Below are 23,988 nucleotides of genomic sequence, written 5' to 3'. Positions count from 1 at the left end.
GGAGAGTGGCTACCATGGAATTGAGAGGAGAAAGGGGTATCAGAGATGGAGCAGTGTTGGACGATACTAGAGTGCTGGCTTAACTAGAGTGCAGAGCCCTTGTTAATACCCTGGGTACCCAGATGAGACACCAAAAAGGACCTGCTTTAGGAGGAAGGACCACTCTAAAGCAAGACCTACAATAGACCAACCCCAACAAACCCTAAAAATGAGACTTAATGAGATCTGTGAGGCATCAGAGTTTGGAAGTTGACTCAACCCAGGTTAGAGAGTGTAAGAAAACACTTAGCACTTTGCACATGTCTGCCATAACAAACCATAAAACTAATATATAGGTTCAAGGTGCTAAGCCAGTAATTAAACTACCTCCTAGAACAAAAGTCAACACTCTTCAGAGGAAGGTCATAGAATCAAAATAATCTACAATATGTCACCAAAAATGTCCAATATGTTGTAAAAAATTACCAAAAATAAAAAGAAATACAAAAATGTAAGCCATAGAGAAAAAAAATGGCCCAAAATATTTAAAGCAGCAATTATACATATTTTCAAAGATTTAGAATAAAATATGGTCTTAATGAGAGATCATATAGGGAATCTCAACGGAGAAATGAAAACTATCTTTTTTTAAAAAAAAGAATGAGATAAAAATTCTGAAACTAAAATATAAAATAACTGAAATGAAAAGTTCACTATAAAGGATTCATAGCAGAGTGAAGATTACAGAATAAACTATCAGGGAACTTGAAGACAGATTTAGAGAAATTATAAAATATTAAGAACATGCGTAATTGAAATCCCAAAAAAGAAAGGAAAGTGAGAAAAATGGAGAAAAAATTTCATAAAAACAATGGCCCCAATTTTCTCAGGTTTGATGATTAATATTGACTTACAGGGCTAAAAGCATAATAAATTTCAAGCAGAGTAAACACAAAGAAAATCACAAGTGATGCAACATACTCAGACTACTTGGTATGGCATGTGAAAAGCCAAAGCTGATTAACAGTGTTAAACAGTCCACTGTTTCCCTAGGGTGAGAGTTGTGGGAGGAGATTGGAGAAAGGGACAGAAAAGTTTTGGAATGGTAGAAATATTGTATGCATTGATGTGAGGGTGGTTAAATGAGTGTATGCATTTGTCAAAACTCATCACACTTCACTTAAAATTTGTACATTTTATTATGTGTAAATTATTTCTAAATAATGTTGACTTACAAAACTAGAAGTGATACTTAGTCAATCTAATACTTCAACCATTTTAACAATTATTTTGCCTTATTTTTGTGTCTTTACATTTTAGTTCTTTACATTTTAGTTCCTATAAGTATGGTTTTTATTGCTTTCTGTAAAAGGATGAACTAGACTCCAAATTAGAGTTGTATACACACAAATACTGACGTATCTTGTTTTGTTGCACTTTTCAGATTTTTTTTTTTTTTTTTTTTTTACAAATTAAAGTTTTGTGCAACCCTGTGTCAAGCAAGTCTGTCGATGCCATTTTTCCAACAGCATGTGTTCATTTTGTGTTTCTGTGTCACATTTTGGTAATTTTGCATAATTAATATTATTACACTTTTAAACTTCTTCATAATTAATATTATTATTTTTATCAGGCAGCCTCCAAACCACAATAGGTTCAGAGAGGTTCCCCATTATTTTTATATCTGTTATGGTGATCTGTGATCAGTGATCTTCAGTGTTACTACTGTAGTTGTTTTGGGGTGTCACAAGCTGCACCCCAATAAGATGACAAACTTAATCAATCAATGTTGTGTGTGTTCTGACTGCTACACCAATTAGCCATTCCCCCACCTCCCTTCCTCACCTCAGGCTTCCCTATTCCTCAAAACCCTATTGAAATTAGGCCAATTAGTAAACCCTACAATGGCCTCTAAGTGTTTAAGTGAAAGGAGGAGTCACACGTATCTCACTTTAAATCAAAAGCTATAAATGATTAAGCTTAGTGAAGAAGGCATGCCAAAAGCCAAGACACGCTGAAAGCTAAGCCTCTTGTGCCACACAGTTGGCCAAGTTGTGAATGCAAAGGAAACGGTCTTGAAGGAAATTTAAAGTCTACTCCAGTGAGTACATGAATGATAAGAAAGCAAAACAGCCCTATTGCTGATGTGGTGCAAGTTTGAGTAGTCTGCATAGAAGATAAAACCACCCACAGCATTCTCTTAAACCAAACTCCCTAACTCTCTTCAATTCTATAATGGCTGAAAGAGGTGAGAAAGCTACAGAAGAACAATTGGAAGCTAGCAGAGGTTGGTTGATGAGGTTTAAGGAAAGAAGCTGCCTCTATAACATAAAAGTGTAAAATGAAGCAGCAAGTGCTGATGTAGAAGCTACAGCAAGTTATCCAGAAGATATAGCTAAAATAATTGATGAAGGTGGCTACACTAAACAATAGATTTTCAATGTAGACAAAATAACCTTATATTGGAAGAAAATGACACCTAGTTCTAGATCCCTGAGGAATCGCCACACTGACTTCCACAATGGTTGAACTAGTTTACAGTCCCACCAACAGTGTAAAAGTGTTCCTATTTCTCCACATCCTCTCCAGCACCTGTTGTTTCCTGATTTTTTAATGATGGCCATTCTAACTGGTGTAAGATGGTATCTCACTGTGGTTTTGATTTGCATTTCTCTGATGGCCAGTGATGAGGAGCATTTCTTCATGTGTTTTTTGGCTGCATAAATGTCTTCTTTTGAGAAGTGTCTGTTCATGTCCTCTGCCCACTTTTTGATGGGGTTGTTTGTTTTTTTCTTGGAAATACCATTTGACCCAGCCATCCCATTACTGGGCATATACCCAAAGGACTATAAATCATGCTGCTATAAAGACACATGCACACATATGTTTATTGCGGCACTATTCACAATAGCAAAGAGTTGGAACCAACCCAAATGTCCAACAACGATAGACTGGATTAAGAAAATGTGGCACATATACACCATGGAATACTATGCAGCCATAAAAAATGATGAGTTCGTGTCCTTTGTAGGGACATGGATGAAACTGGAAAACATCATTCTCAGTAAACTATCGCAAGGACAAAAAACCAAACACCGCATGTTCTCACTCATAGGTGGGAATTGAACAATGAGAACTCATGGACACAGGAAGGGGAACATCACACTCCGGGGACTGTTGTGGGGTGGGGGGACGGGGGAGGGACAGCATTAGGAGATACACCTAATGCTAAATGATGAGTTAATGGGCGCAGGAAATCAACATGGCACATGGATACATATGTAACAAAACTGCACATTGTGCACATGTACCCTAAAACCCTAAAGTATAATAAAAAAAAAAAAAAAAAAACTAAAAAAAAAAAAAAAAAAAAGAAAAAAAAAAAAAAAGAAAATGACACCTAGGACTTTCATAGCTAGAAAGAAGTCAATGCCTGTCTTCAAATCTTCAAAAGGCAGGCTGACTCTCTTGTTAGGGGCTAATGCCACTAGTAACTTTAAATTTAAGTAGATGCTCATACATCATTCTGAAAATTCCAGGGCCCTTAAGATTTATGCTAAATATACTCTGCCTGTGCTCTATAAATGGAACAAGAAAGCCTGTATGACAGCACATCTGTTTACAACATGGTTTACTGAATATTTTAAACTCACTATTGAGAACTACTGCTCAGAAAAAAAATATTTATTTCAAACTATGACTGCTCATTGACAATGCACCTGGTTGCCCAAGAGCTCTCATGGAGATATACAAGGAAATTAATGTTACTTTAACTGCTAACACAACTTCCATTCCATAGCCCATAAATCAAGGAGTAAATTTGACTTTCAATTTTTATTATTTAAGAAACAAATTTAATAAGGCTATAGCTGCCATAGATAACAATTCGTCTGATGGATCTGGGCAAAGTAGATTGAAAATCTTCTGAAAAAAATTTACCATTCTAGATGCCGTCAAGGGCGTTTGTGATTCATGGGAGGAAGTCAGAATATCAACATTAATAGAAGTTCGGAAGAAGTTGATTCTAACCCTCATGGATGAGTTTAAGGGTTCAAGACTTCAGTGGAGATCACTATAGATGTGGTGGAAAAAGCAAAAGAATGATAATTACAAGTGGAGCTTGAAGATGTGACTTAATTGCTGCAACTTCATGATAAAATTTGAATGGATGAGGAATTGCTTCTTATGGATGAGCAAAGAGTGGTTTCTTGAGATGGAATTTATTCCTCGTGAAGATGCTGTGAACATTGTTGAAATGACAATGAAGAGTTTAGAGTATTACATACACTTAACTGATAAAGCAATGACAGGGTTTGAGAGGATTGGCTACAATTTTGGAAGAAGTTTTACCATGGATAAAAAGCTACCAAATAACATCAAATGCTACCATGAAATGTTTCATGAAAGGAAAAGTCAATCGATGCAGCAAACTTCATTGTTGCCTTACTTCAAGACACTGCTCCAGCCTGGACAACATAGCGAAACCTCATCTCTACAAAAAATAAAAAATTGCCCAGGCATGGTGGCACGTGCCAAGTAGTCCAGCTACTTGGGAAGCTGAGGCAGGAGGATTGCTTTAGCACAGGAGTTCGAGGCTGCAGTGAGTTGCGATCATGCCACTGCACACTAGCCTGAGCAGCAGAGTGAGACCCTGTCTCAAAAGAAACAAACAACAAAAAAAGACATTTCTACAGCCACCCCAACCTTTAGCAACCAGCCACTGCCCTGACTAGTCAGCAGCCATCAGCATTGAGGCAAAAACCTTCACCAGCAAAAAAGATTACGACTCCCTGAAGGCTCAGACTACAGTAGAGTATAAACATAGCTTTTTTTTTTTTTTTTTTGAGATGGAGTCTCACTCTGTTGCCCAGGCTGGAGTGCAGTGGCACTATCTCGGCTCACTGCAACCTCCCCCTCCCAGGTTCAAGTGAGTCTCTTGCCTCAGCCTCCCAAGTAGCTGGGATTACAGGCATGCGCCACCATGCCCAGCTAATTTTTGTATTTTTAGTAGAGACGGGGTTTCACCATGTTGGCCGGGCTTGTCTTGAACTCCTGACCTTCTGTGATTCGCCCGCCTCAGCCTCCCAAAGTGCTGGGATTACAGGCATGAGCCACTGCACCTAGCCAAACTTTTATATGCACTGGGAAACCAAAAAAAAAAAAAAAAAAAATGTGTGGCTTGCTTTATTGCAATATTCACTATATTGTGATGATCTGGAAGCAAAACCGCAGTATCTCCGAGATATGCCTATAGCATATGTTGCTTGCTATTTTCTCCTTATTAAATAGCAGACTTCAGCCTAGTCAAATTCACTCACATGAAATCCACCCAACTACACATTTTCTGCTGCCACTGAATCTTTAATCCCTTAATAGAATGCCTCAGTTACTGCGTCTATTCATTGGACATTATATATCACTGTTACTACACTATATGTTGAAATACATATTACTTATAATTGCAAATAAGATTCCACCCTTAAAATATTCATATGAGTGACTATGAAAGTGCTATAAAAACAACATGTTGTGTTTATAATTTGCCATTTTGTTTCTTGCCTAATTATTTAAAAAATTAAAATTTCGATATTTTGGATGTGATGTAAAATTTCATCTTATTTATAAAAAGTGTGCTGAGAATTTTATCCAATATAGACAAATTTAAGATAATCCATGTGGCATCAAAATAGCTTAAATTACTTAACAACTATGATTGTTTGGAATTAGTTCTTCCTTTCCCAAGAAATGCTTTCACTGTGGATGAAAGCAGACTCTGGCTGAGGTTTTGTGATGTTATAATGATAGGAAAATGCTAGAAAAAGACAGAGGAGATGAATCTCAGTGTATAAACAGCGGAGAAGCTAAACCTGTGAGGTTAATTTTAGTCAGTTCTACTAAAAAAAATTGTTTTTAAGTATGAGCCTATAGAGATAAGACAAGATGACATAAGCAGAGCAGAATAGTACATTTGATAAAGTATCTGCTAAGGTAAAGATATTTTATATTGAGTAATACAGAGCAGAAGAAGAATGGTGATTAAATCCAAACCATAAGACTTAGCAGTAGACTGGAGGGCCTTTCTCAGGGCAGGATTTGTAACCAGCAGAGAGGCTTTAAATCCAAGTTTCATTGCTTACTACCTATATGAATTCTATAAATCTTGGTTTTCATGTTTGAAAAATGGCTATAATAGTGCTTGCCTCCTAGGATTCTTGTAGAAATAAAATAAGATGCAAATTGCCTAACATGGTACATGGCACATAGACACCCAGTAAACATTTACTGATCCCTTGACATCAGAATAAAAGAAAAGGGTAATTATTCTAATCTTGGTACAGGGTGTGGCAGAGGATTTTTGCTCTGGCTTCTGGAAACTTGTATAAGTCAAAGCTTACAGAAAGGATGTCTGGCATTGGGCTAGTTATTGCTTCAAGTACACGAATGCCCCAGAGGGAAGCTTATACTCTAGATTTTCCAGGATGCAACCATTTATGCTGTAGGAAGAGGCCAGGAGCAAAGTAAGCTGCTTGTGAATAACAGAAAAACTGTCCTTGTGTGCTATGATGATAATGTTAACAAAGGAAGTCATTTCCCTAACCAAATTGATTATTGACCCTAAAGTGAGTTAGAAACAATATTTTTTTTTTTCCAGAGCCACATAAAGCCTGAAGAGAAGGCTAGGAAAAGGAACGAGCTCGAGAAACTGGGCAATGTTCAGATCAGTAGCTATGGAATACTCTCCTCATTCTTATGTCACCGCAGATTTAATGCCCACAATGTCCCAGTGTCTGCACATTTTTATTTCGAGCATGAAATAATAATAATGACAGGCAATTTAAAATGATGACCACTATTTTTGTGTTTCCTTGAGAAATGGACCAATTTTCTCATCTATTCTGGCATGTGGCATAGTGTGTGTGTGTGTGTGTGTGTGAGTGTGTGTGTTTGACTGAAAGAGGGAGAGAGAGAGAGAAAGAAAGGAGGGGTGCAAGAAGAGAAGAATCAGACAGATGATTCACACAACATTCTGCCCTCACTAAAGGAACAGAGAATCTAAAAGTTTAAAGTCAGCTCCTCTAGGATATAGTTTAAAATAGTCTGATGTCAAGGGATGGGCAAAAGTTTACTGAGTGTCTACGTGCCATGCACCATCTTAGGCAACTGGCATGGTATAAAATTGCTATGGCCTACTCGGAGAGGCTGAGGCAGGAGAATGGCGTGAACCCGGGAGGCGGAGCTTGCAGTGAGCCGAGATCGCGCCACTGCACTCCAGCCTGGGTGGCAGAGCGAGACTCCGTCTCAAAAAAAAAAAAAAAAAAAAAAAAAAAAAAAAAAAAAAAAAAAAAATTGCTATGGCAACCACTATTGCCTTGAACAATATAAGATTAAAAGAGTTTCTTTTTTTGTTTTGTTTTGCTTTTCGAGACAGAGTCTTGCTCTGTCACCTAGGCTGGAGTGCAGTAGTGTGATCTCGGCTCACTGCAACTGCTACCTCCTGGGTTCAAGTGATTCTCCTGCCTCAGCCTCCCAAGTAGCTGGGACTACAGATGCACACCACCATACCTGGCTAATTTTTGTATTTTTAGTAGAGACGGGGTTTCACCATGTTGGCCAGGCTGGTCTTGAACTCTTGACCTCAAATGATCCGCCCGCCTCAGCCTCCCAAAGTGCTGGGATTACAACCATGAGCCACTGCGCCTGGCCTTCTTTTGTTTTTAATTTTAATTTTTATCAAAACAATACTCATACTTCGTGAAAATAAAATAATGTAGAAGAACTCAAGAAAACTGATATTTTCCCATTCAGTCTTTGACATATGGTCAATTCTTTTGATTGTTTCCATATTTAATTCTTTGGCTAGTTATTTTCATAAATGTAGTTAATATAATTATAACTGTATCCTGATTTTTCATTTATGATCATTATCAATTAACTCACGAGAAATGAAAATTTATCTCACAGTAATCTCTTCCTTCTCATCTTCCCAATATTTCATATTATTTTTAATTTTTCCATTAGTTAGTTTCATAATATTAAATACTATGGCTAAAATTATTTGTTTCCATCAACTTTCTCTGTATCTTCCCAAGTTGGAAAGTGTCCGCACTCCTCTACATTCCTCTTCTCCCTCACATTGCATCTTCTGTCAGCTCTATATTATTTTACATTGTCAAATATTTATTAACAATTAGATTATGTCTGAAAATTTTACCAAAATTCTTACTTTATCCATGGATTGACTCTAAACCTGAACATGAATAATCTTTACCTTACTATCACGATGTAAATGTAGTTTACTGCTTGGTCGAGTAGTGTAATAGGATTACTTTTGATTTTCTATTGTTTCAACACCAGGATTCTTGAGTCACATTAAAAAAAAAAAAGTATTCCTAGCATTAAAACCTAATAGATTTTCCTTTTCCCCACTATTTCATTTGCCTAAATAGGTATGACATTTTCGTTTACTTGTTAATGTACCATACTTTTATAATAGGGTTTTTATTTTTTGTAAAGTCCTTTTTGCCCCTCTCTTATCTGAGAGAAGAGGGTCATTTCAGCCTTTTTTTTTTTTTTGAGATGCAGTCTTGCTGTGTTGCCCAGGCTGGTCTCAAACTCCTGGCCTCAAGCAATCCTTCTGACTCTGCCTCCCAAAGTGCTGGGATTACAGGCCTGAGCCACTGCACCCAGCCCAGGCTTTTATTATCTCCTCAATGATTACCAGATTTGATCACACATTTTACCGCATTCAGACTTCCTTCCTGGTCCCTTCTGCTTTTGGCTTTAGTCTGGACTGAAGTTCTTTAAATCTGCTGCAAATGTCATCCTCAAGATTCTCATCATTGTTTTACTGGTTTGAATTCACAGATTCTTGAATTTCAGGTCTCCTTTTTCTTTTTGCTTTCAATGACACTGGAGTAATGTCTTCTAGTACCTAAGACAAGTTGCTTGCAAATCACATTTTCTGAGTGCTTCCATGCTTTAATCTTTCATTATTGGCCAGACAGAATTTTCAGTATGAAAATAATTTTCTTAGGAGTCTTTAAAGCACTCTATTTTTTTGTTTTGTTTTGTTTTGTTTTAATAGATGGGGTCTCACTCTGTTGATGAAGCTCTGTGCAGTGGCGTGATCATGGGTCACCACAGCCTCAACCTCTTGGGTTTGAGGGAACCTCCAACCTCAGCCTCCCCAGTAGCTGGGACTATAGGCGCACACCACCAGGCCCAGCTAATATATTTTTATTTCTGATAGAGACATATTTTGTTTACTAGCATCCACTGTTACTCTTCAGAAGTCTGGTGACAATCTGATTCTTATTCATTTGTAAGTGAACTGTCTTGTCTCTCTGAAAGCTTCTTTTTAGTGTTTTGTAATTTTATGAGGCTGTATCCAGGTATAGGCCCTCTTTTATTCATTGCACTGAACACTCTATCTGGTTTTCAGTTCTAGAAATTTTTCTTCCTTCTTTTCTTCTGAAATTTTTATTCATAGGATAATGATGTTAATGGATTGCTCTTCTAATGTCTCTTTTTTATTTTGTATATTTCATATTTCTATCTCTTTGATTTATCATATATTCTGAGAGATTTCTCCACTTTGTCAGTCCTTCAATTGAATGTCTAACTTCAGTAATCACCCTTCTATTCTCTAAGAGCTCTTTCTTCTTTGTCCGATTTTTTTTTTTTTTTTTTTTTTTTGAGACAGAGTCTCGCTCTGTCGCCCAGGCTGGAGTGCAGTGGCGCGATCTCGGCTCACTGCAAGCTCCGCCTCCCGGGTTCACGCCATTCTCCTGCCTCAGCCTCTCCGAGTAGCTGGGACTACAGGCGCCCGCCACCACGCCCAGCTAATTTTTTGTATTTTTAGTAGAGATGGGGTTTCACCATGGTCTCGATCTCCTGACCTCGTGATCCGCCCGCCTCGGCCTCCCAAAGTGCTGGGATTACAAGCGTGAGCCCCCGCGCCCGGCCGCTTTGTCCGATTTTGTAGAACATCTGTGGCAACTATGGAGGTGCACCCTCAGATCTCCCTTCAAGCAGAATCTGCTGGAAAAGATTCAGTTAACTGACAGCTTCCAAGTATGGTATGCTTGGAATTCCTGCTGCATTAAATCCATGCCCTCGCTCCCTGGGAAGCCCCAGCCAATGACTGAGCATGGTGGAGACTCCAGAGCCTGGTGGTTTCTGTCAACTGGGATACCCCAAAGTGCTGGCTGAGATTTTCTTAGAGCTACACTACAGTCTGGAGCTCTTCCTTTCCAGTCCTCCTTACTTCCCCTCTCCTTTCATAGCCTATTAGATCTGCATCACAGTCTGAAAGTATATTTCTCTGCCCACTCCTGTTCCCTCTTGCCTTTATCTTCCAAAGTCATTGCCCCCAGTACATCTCTTACACTTATTGTCTTGGCTTTTGCTTCCTAGGGGACTAGAACTGGCAGAGCATCCTATCTTGCTTTACAAACATACTCACTTCCCATATCTCTCTATTTCACTTATTTTTATAACACCCAATACATCTAACAGGCGACATTTAACCTGGTGTAGTGACCTGGTGGGCTCAAATTGCACTGTAGGAAGCTGAAATTAACTAGACAAAAAGATGTCATCTGTACATCACAAAGGTAAAGGAGGAGACTAGGTGCACCTTTCCCCCAACTTTCCAGAGGGCGCAACATTTTTAATAATTCTAAAAAATGAAAAACTTGGCAATATTACATGAAAGTATGATATTCTTCCATCTGCTGCTGCATGTAATTTTCCGATTTTCTGGCAAGATATGCCACAGCCTTATTCAAATCATCTGCACCAAGAATCATGCAGTGCCTCGCACTTTTAGTTATCCCAGCACTTGCCCAAGTCTTGTTTTGCCACTGGATTTTAGGACTTTTGAGGAGAGGGACTGTGTGTTCTCTTTAGTGCCTCATAATAATAACGATAAAAAGAGCTAAGCCGTTGTTTATCATGTGCTAATTATATGCCTAGCCAGGTGAGGTGGTAAACACTTTGTATCTATTGTTTCATGTGAAAACACAAAATCTCTGAGAGGTCATATAAATGGCCCAAGATCCCACAGTTAGGATGAGGCACACATCTGCCTTCCTCCAGAATCTATGCTCTCTATCACATCCAATACTGTCTCCCCCTGTACCTGACACACAGAGGATACTCAATAGCTGTCAATCCATTGGTTGAGTTACAACTGTTATTAACTATAGACAAATAGATAATAGAAATCTCATTTACTGTCCTATAATATGTGTTCTATACATTTGTGATGGGGAATGAATGAATATGCAGGGCTAAGGAAGCCTCATACATTCTCAAAAATTATCTTGCTAGGAGAAAGCACATCATTTACCAGTACCAAATCCTTTATTTTACATGAAGTTCCCTGACACTGTGAAGCTCTAATAGTAAGTGCATTTTTATCTTTGAAATACACCTTCTTGTTAAGAGGCAGAACATATCAAGTCTCTTATTTTCCCTCTTAAAGTATGTCATTTAGGGCCTCTGTGGGAGAGGAGGTAATGTGTCAATATATGCATGCTTGCTCTCATAGAGAAAACCAACTCTGTTTATCTAAGCTTCTCCCCATTCCCCTGGAGAAGTAATTAAACCAAATCATTGACCCCTTCTGGAGTAGCCCAGGAGTCGGTTTTATTTATGTGAAAGTAAACGATTTGGGAAAAAGAAAATGTCATTGGGCCAAAATCAGAATAAATCCGTTTACATGGAAAATATGCACAGGAGATCTGACAGCATCTTTTGTGATCTCTTTTTTCCAATGTTCAGAAACGTGAACTTTTATAACTACAAAGCTCACCAGGGGTTGCTTGTCATGGTGCTTGTCATGAATTGTTACAATTTTTCACTCAGCTGTTGTTTATCAGAGGATCAGGGTTTGCTCAGAAGGTGAATATCTGACTCTCCTCCCTCCCCCAGCAATAGCATAGTTATTTAAAGGCAAAATTCCATTTGTTTTCCTCCTAATCGTTTCCCCCACCATAAAGCCATAACATGCACATTCACCTCCCTTACTTCGTCCATTCAGAAGATACTGGAGATTAGCAGTCATAACCTCAGAATATAAAGTGGTGATCCCAGTCTTTAGAATTAGGCTGTGACATGGACAAGAGTCTGGCACGCAAATCATCTTTGGAAACAAAGGCTGACTAGTGCCTAAGCACCATTTCAGTTAGTAGCCCATCTAAGGGACTACAGGAAACATATAAGCTGATACTCTCGATGACAGATGCTAATGTTTAGGTTATCTCTTTGGAAGTGTTATATCACCTAATACGGAGCCAATCAAAGTGTTTGATTTTTCTCAAACCTGACTTAATACAGGCAAGACTTTAAAAGTTTAAAACATTTTGGCTGGGCGCGGTGGCTCACACCTGTAATCCCAGCACTTTGGGAGGCCAAGGCGGGCGGATCACGAGGTCAGGAGATCGAGACCATCCTGGCTAACATGGTGAAACCCCGTCTCTACCAAAAATACAAAAAATTAGCCGGGCCTGGTGGCAGGTGTCTGTAATCCCAGCTACTCGGGAGGCTGAGGCAGGAGAGTGGCATGAACTCAGGAGGCGGAGCTTGCAGCAAGCCGAGATCGTGCCACTGCACTCCAGCCTGGGAGACAGAGCAAAACTCTGTCAAAAAAAAAAAGAAAAGAAAAGAAAAAAAAGTTTAAAACATTTTTCTGAAAGGCGGAATTGAATTGATCTGAAGGACAAAGAGGCAGTTGCCCAGTGAATCTGAATTTCTACAAATGTTTATCAATTACTTACCACCTGTAAGCCACTGGGTTGAATGCCAGGGATACAGTGGAATAAGTAGAATAAGACAGACATGGTCACTGCCATCATGGGGCAATGGAAGACAATCACTATATAAGCAAACATGAATTATGATTGATGTAGGTCCTACAAAGGCAAGATTTGGGAGCTACGAGACTGAGTAACAGAGGGATGCACTGCCACTTGGGTGATATAGGGGAGTCTTTCCTGAGAAGGTGATAACTTAGGCTGAGATAAGCAGGAGTTATCCAGGGGAAGAGTGACAGGCAAGTAGTACAGCCTGTGGGAAAGCCCAGAAGTGAGAAGGAACCAGCAAGCCAGTGTGTCTTCAGAGCAGAGCCTAAAGTTCTTCACTTGGGATCCCCAGGAAGTCTTTGAAAATCAGATAATTCTCTGACCACAGAGAGTGAAACTTGGTTATAGTGCATTTGCAATCCACTTGCTATTAGGCATGCAGTAAATAAGCAGCCATTTCCCAATGTGCCATAGCACAGCATGGTTGTGAAATGTAGTTCTCTCCTCCAGACACACCTGCAGTCATACCAAATGTTGTGTATACATGGTTATTCATTGGAGCATTGACTGTTCTAGCAAAAGACTGGAAATAACTCAGTGTCTCTCTGTAAGGAACTGGTTAAATAAATCAAGATATAACCACACAATGGAGTAGTATGCAGCTGAAAAATAATGATAAATTTTTTACAGACTTAGATGAAAGGATCTCCAACATATAACATTAAGTGAAAAAATAAGATCCATAAAAATGTATAGCAAGTGCTACCGCTTATATAAAAAAAGTAAAAGTAAAGAATATTTGAGAGCATAAGAAGACAATCCACAGGGTACAATAATATTTGCAAAAGACATATGAGATGAAGGGCTATTATCTAAAAAATACAGAGTGGAAAGATATTCCATCTTCATGGATTGCAAGAATCAATATTATTGAAATGTCCATACTACCTAAAGCAATCTAGAGATTCAATCCAATCCCTATAAAAATACCAATGACATTCTTTACAGATGTAGAAAAAAGAATCCTAAAATTTAAATGGAACCATAAAAGACCCAGAACAGCCAAAGCTATCCTAAGCAAAAAAGCAAAACTGGAGGAATCACATTATCTGACTTCAAATTATACTTCAAAATACTATAGCAACCAAAACAGCATGGTACTGGCATAAAAACAGACAAATAGACCAATGGAACAGAATAGAGAACCCAGAAACAAATCCACATACCTACAGTGAACTCATTTTTTACAAAGGTGCCAAGAACATACACTGGGGAAAAGACATTCTCAATAAATGCTGGGAAAACTGGATATACATATGCAGAAGAATGAAACCAGACCCCATATCTCACCATATATATGAATCAAATCAAAATGGATTAAAGGCTCAAATCTAAGACCTGAAACTATGAAACTACTCTAAGAAAACATTGGGGAAAATCTCCAGGACATTGGTCTGGGCAAAAATATCTTGAGTAATACCCAATAAGCACAGGCAACCAGATCAAAAAAATGGACAAATGGAATCACAAGTTATAAACCTTCTGCACAGCAAAGGAAACAATCAATGAAGTGAAGAGATGACCCACAGATTGGAAGAAAATATTGGCAAACTATCCACCTGACAAGGCATTAATAACCAGAATATATAAGGAGCTCAAACAACTCTATAGGAAAAAATCTAATAATCTGATCTAAAAATGGGCAAAAGATTTGAATAGACATTTCTCAAAAGAAAATACACAAATGACAAATGGGCATATTTAAAGGTGCTCAACATCACTGATTATTAGAGAAATGCAAATCAAAACTACAATGAGATATCATTTCACCCCAGTTAAAATGGCTTATATCCAAAAAGAGAGGCAAAAACAAATGCTGGCAAGAATGCAAAGAAAAGGGAACCCTTGTACCCTATTGGTGGGAATGTAAGTTAGTACAACCCCTATGGAGAACACTTTGGAAGTTCCTAAAAAAACTAAAAACAGAGCTATCATATGATCCAGCAATCCCACTGCTGGGTATATATTCAAAAGAAAGGAAATTAGTATATCGAAGAAATATCTACTTTCCCATGTTTATTACAGCACTATTCGCAATAGCCAAGATTTGAAAGCAGCTAAAGTGTTCATCAACAGACAAACCATAAGCCAAATAAGCATCTTTTCTTTATAAATTATGCAGCTTCAGGCATTCATTTACAGCAACATAAATGGACTAAGACACCATGTAAGACGTGGAAGAAACTTAAGTTCAACTTACTAAGTGAAAGAAGCCAATCTGAAATGGCTACATGCTGTATAATTACAGCTCTATAATACTCTGGAAAAGGCAAAACTATGGAGACAGTAACTAAGATCAATGGTTTCCAGGGGTTGGGGGATGGAGGGATGAGTAGACAGAGCACAGAGAAATTTTAGGACTGTGAAATTGTTCAATATGATACTGTAATGATGGATACATGTCATTATACATTTGTCAAAACCCACAGAATATTCAACACTGAGCGTAAACTCTAGTATCACCTATGGACTTTGGGAGATAATGATATGTCAACTGTAACAAATGTATCATTCTGGCAGGGATGTTGATAGTGGGGAGGCTCTGTGTGTGGAAGGGGACAGGAGATATATGAGTCCCTTTTTACTTTCCACTCAATTTTCCTGTGAACCCAAAACTGCTCTAAAAAATAAAGTTGATTGTTTAAAACAAAACAAAGTAGAGAATATATTTGCATTTGTTTGCATTTATGTAGGAAACCCTTGAAAGGTACTCAGAAGACTAATAGAAGCAGTTACCTATGATATTGGAGGTATGGGGCAGACGGGGATGGAGGTAGGAAGCTAACCTTGTATTTTGTACCTTTTCTTAATAGTCTTTGGGTTTATGAGACATATGAATGTGTCATTTATTCTAAAAGTAAATTATATGAAGTGGGCACTAGAGTTAAACACATCATCTTGATCCCTGACTCCATCATTTATTAGCTGTGTGGCATTGTAACATTACCTAACTCTTCAGTGCCTGACTTTCCTCATGAGCAAAACAGGGCTGATAATAGTTTCTACCTCAAAGGAATATTTTGAGGATTAAATGAGCTAAATACATGTAAAGCCACTAAATCAGTGTTCATCATACAATAACTGCTGAATAAATCATGAGGGTAGTCATGATGCTGCTGCTCTCTAAAGGCATGTAATTTTTCCTATGATATCTGTGGCTTTCTCTGATGATTGAAATTCTTGATAGAATTACGAGTAATTTTTATTTTCTTTGTTATACTTAAAGTATTTTCCAAATACTTATAAAGATCATGCATGTGTGATGAGAAAAATCCATGTTTTTTTCATTATAGTAAGAACATTTAACACAAGATCTACCCTCTTAAAATTTTAAGTTAAAAATACGGTATTGTTAACCAGAGGCACAATGTTGTATAGCCAATCTCTAGAACTTAATCATCTTGCACAACTGAAACTTTATATTTGATAAATATCAATTACCCTTTTCTATCTACCGCCAGCCCCTGAAAACCACCATTTTACTCTCTGTTTGTATGTATTTGACTATTTTAGATATCTCATATAGGTAGGATCATGCAGTATTTTTCTTTCTATGCCTGCCTTGTTTCACTTAGCATAATGTCCCCCAGGTTCATCCATGTAGTCTTGTATGGCAATATTTCCTCCTTGTGTAAAGCTGAATAATATTCCATTTTGTGTACATATCACATTTTTCTTATCCATTCATTCATTGATCAACCATTTAGGTTGCTTCCATATCTTTGCTGTTGTGAATAATGCTGCAATGAACACGGAAGTGCAAATATCTCTTCAAAATCCTGAATTTAATTATTGTAGATGAATACCCAGAAGTGGGATTGCTGGCTCATATGGTGGTTCTATTTTTACTTTTGTGAGGTACTCCCATACTGTTTTTAGTAATGATGTACCAATTTACATTCCCACCAACTGTATACAAGGATTCCAATTCCAATTTCTCCACATCCTTGCCAACACTTACTTTTTTTTTTTTTTTTTTTTTTTTTCAGTAATAGCCATCCTGATGGGTGTGAGCTGATACAGGATTGTGGTTTTGATTTGCATTTCCCTAATGATCGGTGACATTTAGCATCTTTTAATATACATGTTGGCCATTTGTATGTCTTTGAAGAGATGTTTACTGAAGTCCTTTGCCCATTTTTTTTGTTTTTGCAATTGAGTTGTGTGAGTTCCTTAGATATTTTGGATATTAACTCCTCATCAGATATATGATTTGCAATTATTTTCTCCCAATCTATAGGGTGCCTTTTCATTTTGTTGATTATTTCCCTTGTTGTGCAGAACCTTTTAGTCTGATATAGTCCTACTTATCTATTTTTTATTTTGTTACCTGTGTTTTGGTGCTGCATCCAAGAAATCATTGCTCAGACCAGTGTCATGAATCTTTTCCTCCCTGTTTTCTTCTACAAGTTAGATAGTTTCAGGCCTTAAATTTAAATCTTTAATCCATTTTGAGTTTATTTTTGCATATGGCATACAATAAGTTTATTTTAAAAAAATAAAATAAAAATTGTCCATCTTTAGTCTTAAACTCTGCCCACTGGGTCTTGCCTTTACCTGTGCCTTGCCTCCCACCCATTGAGACAGCTCGATGCACTCACCCATGTGCACTCTCCAGCTTTCCAAAAATTGCCCTTCTGGCCACACCCTCTTTCCTTGGTTCACTGTTGCTCCACATAAGTCCTATGCCTGGCTTTAGAATTCTAACTTCAACCCTACCTCTTTGGGACTAATGTTTGTATTTGTTTACTTGAGCCTTGATTATACTTAAACATAGGTATGAATTCCATCTAGTTTTGTCCCCAGGAAACCACCCCTGATGACAAGCTCTTGGCTGTCACCATGGCTTTGCCAATGCTGGCTATACCCTAAGTTTGGGAATGGGTAGTGCATAGGAAGTTAAGATAATTTACATTTTATGCAGAATATATAATTTTTGGCATGATAAAAGAGTTGGCATCTGGGCATGAGTTCCAACCAAAGAAGTATTAAATTTATAAGAGAGTCATTTGAATTTCTAATGTGACATGATAAGCATGCCTTCTTGTAGAAACATTTTACAGAAAAATAGAATAGCATGACTAGTGGTACAGACAATTCTGTCAACAGCTGCTGGAGCTGTTCCATGCAGCATTCAAGAATTCCTTGATTTGGAAAAAGCAAATAAGAAACAAGCTCTATGGAAGTGTAAGGATGACAGAGCCATGTGCTGATTGCTTGGGGTTTTAAGGAAAGGAGGGCAGTAGGGTGCATTTCTAGCCTAAGGCGAACATTGGATTCGACAACCAGAGAGAACTCATCTTGATGATTGGTCCTACCCAAGATCTCAACCACATTCTCTGCATTTCCAAGAGGCGAAGAAAATGAGCTGTCACTAATGTGTTTTATGTTAACTATCAATAGGTGGAATTTTTGAACCGTTGCATGCTTAGCATCCAAAATAATTCCCTTTAGGCTGACATAGGAAAGAGAAAAGAAAAGATAAAACAAAAAGTCAACATTTTTGCTGGTTTGAAAACATTTATAACCTGATTTTCTAGCCACCAGCATAGAAATATTTATTTCTCAGTATCATTTTTATGTTTATAGTACTTTCCAAATTTTCTACAGAAAGCTTAACTTTAAATTGGGAATGGGGCTGAGCATGGTGGCTCACACCTGTAAACCCAGCACTTTGGGAGGCCAAGACAGACGGATTGCTTGAGCCCAGGAGTTGGAGACCAGCCCAGGCAACATGGTGAAACCCTGTCTCTACAAAAAAAATACAAAAAATTAGCCAGGCATGGTGGTGCCCGCCTGTAGTCCCAGCTATTCGGGAGGTTGAGGTGGGAGGATCACCTGAGCCCAGGAGATCAAGGCTGCAGTGACCTGTGATTGCACTACTGCATTCCAGTTTGAACAACAGAGTGAGACCCTGTCTAAAAATACATACATACATACATACAAAAATACATAAATAAATAAATTGGGAATAGGATTTTCTTTTTCTATATATTTTCCGCTAATATAAATGCAAACCCAAACATTATAAAAGCAAATATGTACGTTTTTATTTGTGTGTTTTCTCTTCCTCCTTCTGCTCCTCCTCCTTATTCTTTTTTTAGTGAGTTGTAGTAAAAGTAGCAGAAAGTGTGCTTAAATAGAGAATCATAATCTGTAGAATGTGAAGTCACAAAAATTCTTTGTTGACACTTCGCTAATAATAATAGCAATAATAATAAACAGCTTTAAAGTGCCCTGTCAATGTCCCTACATGACACTTACACGTGGACTGAGCAATTGGTTTTGCTTTATAGCTATGTCCTGAGGGGCCTCCATAAAAAAAGAAGCAAAAAGAAAGACACAAAAGAGAAGAAGAAAGGAAATGTCATTTACCCCATACTTAGTGTATGCAAACCCTGTGCCAGATATGTTATATACCTGAATTCATCTGTTCTCCTCAAGGCCCTATGAATGGGTGCTAGTGTCCCAGTGATGGTGAGGAAGGAGATAATGGTGGTGGTGGTGGTGGTGGTGGTAACGATTACCATTTTTGAGGCTCTCTGTGAGCTAGGCACTATACTCTCTTCATTCAACCTGTATTCATTCAACAAATGTTTGTTCAGTGCCCATACTGTGTGCTAGGCACTATTCTAGGCACTTGAGATATATCAATGTACAAAACACACCAAAATTCTTGCTCCTATGAAGCTACATTTGGGGGTGAAAGTGTCACTAGAGACTCCTAGATAATACACATATAAATAGGGAACTGAAAGAATATGTTAGAAAGAGATATGTGCTATGGAAAAATAATAGATCAGATCACAGCAGGTCAGGATTGTGGCATGGGGTTCAGGATGCAATTTTTAATCAAGTGGTGGTAGTAGCCCTGACTGAGAAGGTGATACCTGAAGCAGCTAAAGAGTTTGGCCAGCCAGCGGGTGGCTCATGCCTGTAATCCCAGCACTTTGGGAGGCCGAAGTGGGAGGATAATGAGGGCAGGAGTTCGAGACCAGCCTGGCCAACATAGTAAAACCCCATCTCTAATAAAAATACAAAAATTAGCTGAGCATGGTGGTGCACACCTGTAGTCCCAGCTACTCGGGAAGCTGAGGCAGTAGAATCGTTTGAACCCTGGAGGTGGAGGTTGCGGTGAGCTGTCATATTGAAATAATATTCTACCTTACATGTATCATTTAGTGTGATCATTTTCTGAAATTCCTATAATTCTCATTTTACAAGCAGGAGGCCGAAGGGTAGAAAAATCAGGTAATCTTTGAGTAAGTGGTAGAGCCAGGAATCAAACCCAAACCAAGAATTGTCTGAATTCTAAGCCTGAGCTCATTTTATAACTGCCTTGAAAGAACAACTTCTAGGTTCCCATTAGTTCATGACAACCGAAATATATGTTTCAGACATAGGAAGAAGCAGCATGTTCTATCTGGCTTAATAGATGGAGGGGAACAAAAATAATAAATTAATGGACTAACTTAGCAAATGAGTAATGAGTTCCTCCTATGTTTGTAGACACCGTGCTAAGTATTGGAGGTGCAAACTCACCCCTTAGATAGCTTATAGTTTAAGAGGTGAAAGATAGATATTCACAAATATGTATGATAAAGTATTATTGAAACAATTTTAAAAGAATCTATAAGCTCCAGTGGGGGCCAAAATAAAAGTGATCAATTCTAAGATGGAGGGGATGGACTGTGGTATGTGACTCTTTGCAGTAGGGAAAATTTTTCTCTCATCTGATGTCTTGTATTGCCTAGTTCACAGTCTCATAGTTTAGTTCAAGTGGCTTAAGAAGATCTTGTTTTTCTCTTGAGGTGCTTTGCAGGAAAAAAATGTAAGACTTTCTCACTTGAAGCATTCTCTGTGGGTCTTACCACTTTGCCATCTTGCTGCGTTGGTGAGTCCTCTGGTGCAATCCTTCCAAAAGCCCCTGCCAATCATCAGGGAGGGAGCGTTGGGAAATGAAGACATGGTCTATGGGCGCCGAGCCTATCCTGGGTCAGAATTCCTGATTCTACAATTTACTAAACTGTATAACACTTGGAAATCCTTGTACGCTCCTCATCTGTAACTCAGGCATAAAAATACCACTTCATGGCATTGTGTTAAATAAGACAGCCAAGACAAGATGAGCCTGACTCATAACAATTGCCTGATGAGTGTGAGCTCTTTGTAGGATTATTTTAGTGACATTATCTTCTCACGTCAGAATTTGTGGCAGTGCTGAACTGGTCATTGCTTCGGTCAACATTTATAGCTATCCCTCCCTTGGAAGAGGAACTCCAGAAGGCTGGCTGCTGGCTTTACTTATTATTCCTGCTGGAAGGGAGGAGGACAGAAGGCTGGGGAATCACAAGCCCCTTGCTGGGACTTCACCTCAGCTGGTTCCATCAGTAGCCTCACCCCAGGGATTACATAAATATTTTGTGTTCCCAGAACCTCGCTCTGGGCACTGTCCCAAGAGAGCTCAGTGTTTAGAATGCTGTGTCCTCAGCAGTCTGGCTTCAGACTTTATTAGTTAAGAGAAACTGCAGCAGACAGGAGCCCTCTTTTGAGTGTTTCTAGGGAGATAATGAGCCCATCACCATCACAATCATCAATAAGCATTGGCTTAACATGTCCTATCTCCAGGATAGTTTGCTAGATGCAAAAATGATTCCATCCTTGGGGTCAGCCTAGTGTCACTTACTTCCGCTCCACTCTGGTCACACTACTTAATATTTGATGGCCCTTTGACATGAGACAGTGAGGACAGGCATCAGCCCTCAGTGTTGGAGATGACTGCTCCCTGATATAGTCAACCACCAAATTCATGGCCTTGAGGATGAGGCAGAACCCAGACTGCTCAGCAGAACTCATAAACTCCCCTACAAAGAGTGTTTTTGTGATTTCCTGGGACACACCTGGAAAAGCAGAGTCATGGCCCACACAGGTGGGGGGACCTGCAGAGGGGGGTCTTCTGTAAACATAAACATGCATAGACTATCCCTATGGGGCCTGGAGCTCCTGGTCTAAAGCCTGGAGTAGGGAAAAGGAGAGCAAGAGAGACAGGTAAGTGAGTAAATACAAGGCAATGGGATATTTGCAGTAACAGAAAATAATGTACAAAACACTCAGCACAAGTGGCAGTTTATCTTGATTCCAAAAGGGACTAAAATTCCTATTTATAGGAATATAGCTTGGTGGGACCTAGAAAATAAGTAGACCCCTGATGCTTTTTAAAAAAATTGCCGAACTGCAAAACCCTGCAAGGGCAATGATTAAGCCTATTTGACTTGTTTTATATCATAACTATCATGGAGTTGAAAGCATGTGAATATTGAATATGGTGGAACTCCTACAATAGTAAAGAAAGGGACATTTGCAGGCAGTTTTGGGTGACTACTGGCACAGGGTGTGAAGTATGGACTAATTGGTGGAGTGCTGACTAGGATAAAGTCATCTCTCCATTCTCCATAATAATCTTCACCCATCTTGATTAGGTGATTTGGGCTAAATCAATTAAATGTTGGGCTTCGGCCTGTCCACAAAGTTGGAATTTGGCAGCCTATCCTCCCTTACAGAAGCATCAAGGAGCTGATAGTCTTAGAAAGGTGCTTTGTGTTTCCAGAAAGAAAGTTGTTTGAACATCTGAGGTCTTATCATTTGTGTGGTGTGACTCAATAGAGGCATCATTATACTTGGGGAAGAAAACCAGAGTTGAGACACGTGAGATGGGAGAATGTGTTCAAGCATGTCAGAAATAGACGAGAGGGTCATTGTCAGAAAATAAACCCCTGGAGCAAGTGTGGCATTGGAACGCATACCTAGAATGGAGGAATAGTCAGGCAATCTTCTCTTTCGACCCCTCTGGGCTCATGTGTCTAATTCCAGGAGCTACAACTGAGAAGGGCAGTCAAATTTGGACAGGCTTCAGAGGAAAGTTGACGAGTTGATTGAAGGGCTGGAAAATCATACCTATGAGAGACCAGCCTGGTCTAGCACCAATGAACAGTGTGACTTTAGACAAGTCACTTAGGCTTTGAGGAGCTCTGTCCACTCATCTGTAAAATGAGGACAGTGACCTGGCAAAGCACTCAGGTCCTCCCAGGTCTCACAGTATTTTTACAGTCCAGGAGGAGAGGAAGCCAGACAGTAATTTGTCATTCATTTCAATTATATGCCTGTTACAAATCTCTGTCTTCCTTACAGGAGATATAATAAGAGTAAAAAGGCTGGGACTGTAGGTATAGCTACTTTGCTGAAGACAAAGCAATGCCATAGAAGGCTTTCCCCAATTAAACAGAGCAGAATTCAGAAAAATAAATGTAGCTAACCTTCAAAGTTTTTGTTAAAATTACATTTTGGTTCTCATGCTTCAGAAATTAGAAGCCAACCCTTCCACCTGGAGCCCCTTCCCCTTGTCCTATCCATGCTGGCATAAGACCTTCTTGTTTCCTCCTCTTGGGTCAGGTGGGATGGGAATAATTTATCTGCTCTCAAAAGAGATGCCGGTAATTTGTATGTGCATGCATGGATTACAGGTCATCCCAGGACACTAAATCCATTTAAAAGCAGAAGAGAAACACCTACAAAAAAGTCCCACCCTTTCAATCCTGTTAGGCCATTCAGCAGAGGCTGCCTGCCAGCTGCAGTCAGTTTGTATCCAAGAAGCCCAATAAGGTGATCCGCCTCTCGTGGTCCTTGCCCTAATCCCTCCATGCTCCACTTCTATTTGGAGGAGCCAAAGATTGGGAGCAAGAATAGATGAAAAGCAGAACAATCTGAGGCAATAGTTGGAAAACAGAACCCTAGGGCCTATGACTCCCATTCCTCACTGCCAGGTTCAAAGGCACAGGGTCATGTTGCATGGAATATGAAAGCCTAGGATCATGGCCTTGCTGATTTCACCAGCAAGGCTAACACTCAACATCCAAACGTCCACCTTCTAGTAGTGCTCTTACTCTGAACTGATGGTTTTCAACCTTGGCTGCATATTGCAATCACCTGAGGAGCATTTTTAAAATACCAATGCCCCAGCCCCATCTGTGGGGAATTAAATCTCTTGAGCAAGTGGGTTCCAGAAGGAATTGCCTTACTTATTGACTGTGCCATGAACCACTATATTCTTCCAGTGGCAAATTAATTTAAAACACACAAAACATCA

At 39.0% G+C, this 23,988-nt stretch overlaps 1 long non-coding RNA gene across 5 annotated transcripts in view; it reads left to right on the top strand.

Annotated features, from left to right (window-relative positions):
- LOC129458599 (uncharacterized) overlaps window positions 1–23,988 on the top strand; it is a 182,269-nt gene that overhangs the window by 61,106 nt on the left and 97,175 nt on the right. The gene's annotated exons all lie outside the window — the stretch shown is intronic.

The sequence above is a fragment of the Symphalangus syndactylus genome, chromosome 19 (assembly GCF_028878055.3).
Source record: "Symphalangus syndactylus isolate Jambi chromosome 19, NHGRI_mSymSyn1-v2.1_pri, whole genome shotgun sequence".
NCBI lineage: Eukaryota > Metazoa > Chordata > Mammalia > Primates > Hylobatidae > Symphalangus > Symphalangus syndactylus.
Note: the sequence above shows the minus strand (reverse complement) of the source record. Positions and strands in the feature narration are given on the sequence as shown.